Here is a 7,075-nt window from a genome sequence, read left to right as displayed (position 1 = left end):
CTCTTAAAATAGCCATAAAGTCTTAAACCTCAAAACACTGATAGAACCAAGTTCTGTTGAATCACTACGAAATATTTCCCTTGAGAGTCTGATACTGGCAGTGATTTCTGCCATTTTCTCATCATTCGCCATAGACTCATTTGTGCTAACTGTGCCAGCTGTGCTTTTAAAAAACCCACACATAAGGCACTCAGGAATAGCAAGGACTTGGCAGCCTAACTGGCTAGTGGGCATTTTGACATCTGTTGTTATCTGATTGTTGCATGGATAACTTGGGGAAAAAATCACTGCTGCCCGGAGAGGAGAGAGGTGGAAAGATACAGTGTCTTAGGGCAGTGCCTCCATGCCTGAGCAGCTCCTGCCATGGCTCCTGGGCATGCCCACCTCCTTCCCTGTGTTTGAGGGCTCACTTTTCCTCTAAACATTAATTTATGTCTATGTACTGAAACCAGGGTTTTGTATGCAGAGAAGAATGACCCCTGCAACACTGACCATCACTTTAAAACTTAAGGGAATGAGCTTTAATAGCAAATATTTTATTTTCTCGGCAGGTAAACACTTTAGAGTTCCTTTCAAAGGGTAATAAAAATAGAGTGGCTTAAAGAAAAAAGGAAAAGAAAAGTCATATTTTGTATTTCAGATGTTTGATGACAGGTCCTTAGCTGTTGTAAATCAGCCCTGCTCCATTCAAGTCAGCAGACTCCTGGTGATTTATACCAGAAAGAACCTGTACCTTTTAACTTTAGTCCACCCGTGGAAGGAAGGCTTTATATGGAAGTGTACCACTTCTAAAAAGGTAGAGATAATTTTAGCCAAAATGTATCTTATCAAAACAAACCCAGAAATTTAAAAAAGATTAAAATGCATGTGTATATGTGTACCCATTAAGGGGAGAAATTGGCTCTGTTGGTTAGGAGGTACCTACAGTGCTTTCTTTTCAGCTGTTGCAGAGGGAACCCAGATTAATTACAAAATTTTCTTGCTTTATTAGAGAAAATACATGTTAATTTCAAGTTTCATTAGAATCTGATTACAAAAATCAGTGGCTATCTAATGGAAAAAAGAGATCAGTGGAAGGTTACTTTTCTAACACAGCTCTATCAGAGGCTAAAGACTCTTTCAACAGAGGGAGTGAGTTGACATGTTTGAAAGTGTGCTCACGTTGAACCGGTCAGCACATTTGAGTAAGATGATCAAAGGTAATTGGGCTGGAAATGATGGTTACTTCTTGAATGCTGTTTGCATGGACTGACCTGATCTAAGACACAGTTCTAGTGTACAATCCTTGAGACATTCTAAATAGGAATTGGATTTCCCTTCATCATTCAAGCTTGTGTAGCAGATTTGGAATAGGGTGGTAGATTGCATCTGGGAAGAGGCGATGATCACACATTGTATTCTGCTTTGCATTTAAGTGCAAAGGTGATCAAGGTCAATCACTTTATTTCATTTGAGGAATGATAACTTGTCTGTAATCTGTCATTTTACCCTCTAGGACTAGAACATTTAATATAATTTTTAAGATCAAATCATAGCAGAACAGACATAATTATTAAACCAAGGATATGACTATTACTACATGCCCTTGCCCAGAGTCCCTCCCCAGTTTTCTTGTAGGTCCCTTTTAGGTACTGGAAGGCTGCTGTAAGATCTCCCCAGAGCCTTCGTTTCTCCAGGCTGAATGACGCCTGATACCTGCATCCTCAAACATCCTTAATAGATCCTAGACTTTGATTGGACTTTGTTCTTTCATTTGTTGTTACCAATGAGCCAAAAAATATAATAGAAAAGAAAAAAAAATCAAATTATTACCTCTCTTGAATTATTAGGAGGAAGTAAACATAATTGTAACAGTGGCTTCTGCATAGTGAAACAATATGAAATCTTAAATGATAGCATGAGAGATGACACATCAAATGGCCAAAATACTGCATTCATTTTAACTTCAAACTATTTGAAGACTTTAACAAAGGGAGAAGGAAGCCAAATTGTTCAGGATTTACAAATGCTCACAGACTTGTCAAAGATCAGCACTTGGCACATGTGCCAGTGTCCTCTTTTCATTCCAGTTTTCCTCTATTGTAGTTCATTGCTTGTCTACAAGACTAGACTTCTTGTAGACCAGTCTTTCTCATTTTACTCTCTCACAATGCAATCTCCCCAGGTAATTGGGAAGTATCCTGGTTAAGTTTTGTTAATTTGAAGAGAAAGGGCCATTATAGACCTTGGATATATACGCTATACAAGGATCGATTATTATAATGATGATGATTATTAAGCATTTCAGACTGTCTATCTGCTCTATTGACAACCTATTTGCAATCATTATTTTTATATGAATATTCATAAGGACTGTAGAGATATAAAGTATGATACTTGGCAACATTTATGCAATTAAATACACGTTTAAATTCTGCTGGTAGTAGTGGAAATTAAAATCTTCAGACTGATTAGAAGAAGGTTAGGCTCTATTAATTCCCACCATCTACATATACATCTATCCCTCCAGCTATCTGTCCTCTTTAGATGTTTGAAAGGTGTTCATCTATGACCTTGAATAATTTAAACTCTTTTATCACAGTGTAGAATGGCACAACTTCTTTGAAAATGAATATGTATTAATAAATATTATTTGCATAAATATCCACAGTGTTGTCTTAATCTCTCGAATGTAGAAGTGCCATTTTTCGTGCAATCACTAAATTTAATATATTTTCAGCGTGAAGAAAAGTATCCCATTTAAACTAAAAAGAGTAAGGAGAGATTAGGCTTATGCTTGATGGATAGAAATCTAATTTGAATACTGTCAATAATTATTCCTGAATTTCTGAAAGAGCCAAAAGTTAGATATCTCTAGAGTTACCTTCCAGCTAACTGGTGCATTCTTCCTTTTCAGCCTTTGCTCAGGGCTTCAGTGAATGGTGGCTTCATTATTGTCTACTGTTGTCATGGAAAAAAAAATAATCAAGCTGCTTGCTCTGCTTCTGAATCTTTCTCACTTTGCATCTACTTCAGAGAAATGGGAGATCTGCCATAGAATTTTTGCCCAAATGAAATACTCTTGTTGTTGATTTTTTGTTTGTGTTTTACAGTTGTTGTCAGGAAAGAGAAAAGAAGGGCAGTGGTAAAAGCTGGCTCAAAATGTTCCTGTCTATTGTATTTGAACAGACAATACTGCTGCATTCGTCTGAAGTATCCTTCAGAGTGCCTGTTCACCCTTCACATAGCCCTGAGAGTCCATTTATGTCACACATCAATTACACACTTGACATTTTAACACCGTGTCTCTGATTTTAATGGGTTTTAGGAACTGCATTATGATTAGAGAGAAATGCTTCATTCAGGAGAGGAGACACCAATCACTTATATTAAGAATAGAAACATAAATTGCAAAATGCTAAAATTAATGTAAGTGGAACTCAAGAAAGAGATAAAATACCTGTAGAATTTCCATCTCTTAAGCTGTTTCTCCTGTGTAAGGGTCTGCTTCTGTAGAAAGTACATTGCTACTCTGATACTGAAATTTTTTTTTGGATCTGCGCAACTAAGAATACGGTTTCCCACATGGTTGTTGCATGCCAGAGCCTAGACCATTATTTTAAGGACACTTCAGTGGAATTAGAATGAGTCTGAAATCACTACAAATGTTTTGAGTTAAAGAAATTCCAAAGCGCTAATTTGATGTTTTCAGCTTTCTTCTTTGTAAGATCTGTTGTTTAGTTTGAATGTCAACTACATGTGGCTAATGGTGGAAATTATCTTTTTACATCTTGCCTGTAAGAGAGTTGTACTATTTGTTTATTTCTTTTAATAAAATATTTCCTACTAGTAGCAGTTAGTCCAAAGCAAAGATTTTTTTGGTATAACAAGAAATTTTTGAGTGCTATTTAAGTTGCCTTGGTCACAAATGGACCTACAAGTCATTTTACAGCAAATTTGCTGGTATTTTATTAGGAGCTGCATTTCAAAAACTTTTGTATTAATGGAACTTGATAACTGGACTTTTACTCTCTGTGGAGTTTATTAATTTAGTGTTTAAATTTCACACAGGTTCCTGATTTTGCAGAAACTGGAGAAAAGAGTGCTTGACAAAAGCAAACTGTGTTAGCTGGTTGCTGTCTGAGAGTAAGGAAAAGACAAATGTAGGCAAAAAACCTTCAGAGAAATAGGAGAAATCAGATTTTATCCTATATATTCTTGCTTCTTCAGGTGGTGCTTTAGCTACTTTAGGAAGCGGAAGGGAATGAGCTTACCTAGAGTAATGCCATTTAACCTGTGCATGTAAGTGTCCATAGAAAACGAGAACCCATTACCATTTCAATCCAGGGAAATTAGGACTAGACTTTTAAGAGTATCTTACGCCAGACTGGAATTTATAATGTTGTATTTGATCAAATCTACATAATCATAGCAGTATGGCACTTGGCCCACAGTTAGGGCTTTATACCTTGACTAGGTAGTCTACTGACAGCTTCCTGAGGACCTCACTGCAAATCAAATCATTTGACAGAGGAAGGATGCCAGGACTCGGATCTGAGTGTCTAATTCTTACTTCCCCAAATGGATGGGAAGATGGTAGAGTAAAGCTCTAGTCTGAAACGTTAAGAGGCTGCTTAGATAACAACTCCCCATCACTCACAATCAGTGAGTGGAGCTCCCAGCTCCAAATAGTGATCCCAGTGCTTTTGAAGCCAAAGTGTATAGGGCTTGTTTTCTGATAATTTACATTAATCTGTTTGGTTGAGAGCTAATAGGGACCTGGAATGCCCAGACAGTCAATTAGCAGGTCTCAGATGAAAACATGTTTGATGATTGTTTCAGATATGTTGGCATCTCATTGCACGCTGTGCTAAGTTATTGTACTACCCAGAGTTAGGACAGGAGACCCACATATAATGTCCATATATTTCTGCCTTGCTGCCTATCGCTATCTGTAAAGCAAAGGATCGGAGGGGTATATGGGCTGTCGCTGTTAACAGCTTCCAACCAGAAGAGAATCGTCTCAGAAAATAAGAACCTGTTTCTGATGTGAAATAGCTTTTTTTTTTTCCCCTCCTGCTGAAATGACTTCTGACTTATAAATGAAAATGAGAAGTTTTATGGTGTTGCTGTTTAATGTACTTAAATTCTGATCTGACAGACTATACTATCACTACAGGAGATAAATTAAATCTTCATCAAAGTGCTATGCAGAGCCTCTGGGCTAGGCTAGATAGGACATAGTGCATAAATTGTACCACTTGGCCCACGGCGCTATGAATCACACACACTTCTAGGTACAATTTCTTCCATATTTTCTCTAGCTCCAAAGTTCAGAAGAGGAGCAGAAAGTTACTGGTTTCTCTACTGCTGCCAGCAACAGGAGCTGTTGGCTACAGGTGCCATGTTAGAGGTAAAACAGGATGTATGCTGCACCATCCCAGCATCTGCTCTTCTCTTCCCATACCCCACCCATGTTTCTCAAAAAAAAAAAAGGATGGTGATAGGCACACAGCATTGCTGTTTGTTGTGTATGTGCAATGTGGTATTTGCATTAGACTTCTAAAGGATGTTTATATTCTCTTCCAAATCGCAGTATAAGCACATAGGTTAACCTATATCTGGGACCATATATACAAATATTGGGGAAGTCTTGGTGGCTATAAATTCATGGGGTCACATACTGATCTTTTTACTTAGTTATATAGTGTCTTATTGAATAAATGCCATGGTGTGAAGTTAAGGGATTAGTAAGAATATCTGGATGTCAACTGGCAATTGGAACCATCTTAAATATTTTCTTTTTCTTTCTTTTTTTTTTTTTTTTCCCAGAGAAAGGGTGCTGAGTTGTTACAAAATAGTTTCTTTTTTTTTTTTTAAAATAAAGTGCAAAACCCAGTCTCTTTCCACAAAATGAAGTAATGCTAATTAAAGTAACACCAATTATAAAAAAAGAATGCCTTTTAGCAGACAACTTATTTCTTTAATAAAAAAATAAAATCTGTTCTAACTGTTTAGAGGAAAACCATGGGACCATTAATATGTTTAGATATTCATGCAGAGCAGATTTTTTCTTCTAAGTCTAGATAATTATTCTCCCTTGTGATACATCTAATTGATATTACATTTACAATAATAAACACCAAGTGTACATTTGATTTATAGTGTACTGATATTTAGAAACTGTACCAAGATGCTATGCCTAGAGGTTTACAGACAGAATTAAAAATACAACACAGAAGCAGGGGATAGAAAAGAATAAAATATTCTTGGTGAAATTTACTTTCTTACAGTTTTCACCTCCAGAGACCTGTTCAGTACTCCCTGTGCTGCTTGATGAAGCTAATGTGATGAGCTAAGCCATTGTGTCCGTGGCTGAGGAAGTGAGACGCAGACACCTTCCAGACTACCGTTATTTCTGTAACCGGTAAATCATAATAATCTAGAGGGTCAATTCTTTCAGGGACCTGAGGTTATGCCCTCAGAGATGTCTGTACGGTCTAAGTCAGAATTAAGAGAAAGACTTTGGTAACAGGTGCACAAGTCTATATGTACTTAAAATATAAAAAGAAGCAGTAAATAGCCCAAACTGAAGATTTTTGTTGATTGTCTCTTTCAATTACGACTTCTTGTTTATCCACTCTAATGGTCACTTATTTCTACTTCTTGGTAAAAAATCAGGACATTTTGAGAAGCGTCTTTCATTTATCGGAGTGGATTTAATGCGAGTCGGCCACATCAGAATGATCAGAGAGTATCTGATATTCAGGGCTGCTTCAAGAGAGGTTGTAGTTTCCATCTTCAAGCAGTTGCACACAATCAAGGTTGTGTGAGGTATTGAAAAAAATCTAATTTTAGGCAGCCAGACTTCAAAGACTAGTTTACTTATGTTCCTTACAGAGAGACAGGTTCCTGCTGAGTTAAGCTCCTACACTGACTCATTGTCTACAGACAAAATCAAGAATCCGGGGAGTTAAGCTTTCTAAAATTCAATTTGTGCTTAAAAATAGCTGGTAGAAACATTTGTGTGTTTTAGATAACAACAAACAGGCCAGGCTTGCTAAATAATAATTCACCTAAACGCTGAAGTGACGCA

The sequence above is a fragment of the Chlamydotis macqueenii genome, chromosome 17, assembly GCF_036417535.1.
Source record: "Chlamydotis macqueenii isolate bChlMac1 chromosome 17, bChlMac1.mat, whole genome shotgun sequence".
Taxonomy (NCBI): Eukaryota; Metazoa; Chordata; class Aves; order Otidiformes; family Otididae; genus Chlamydotis; species Chlamydotis macqueenii.
The sequence above is the reverse complement of the archived record's forward strand: the minus strand, read 5'-3'. Positions refer to the sequence as shown.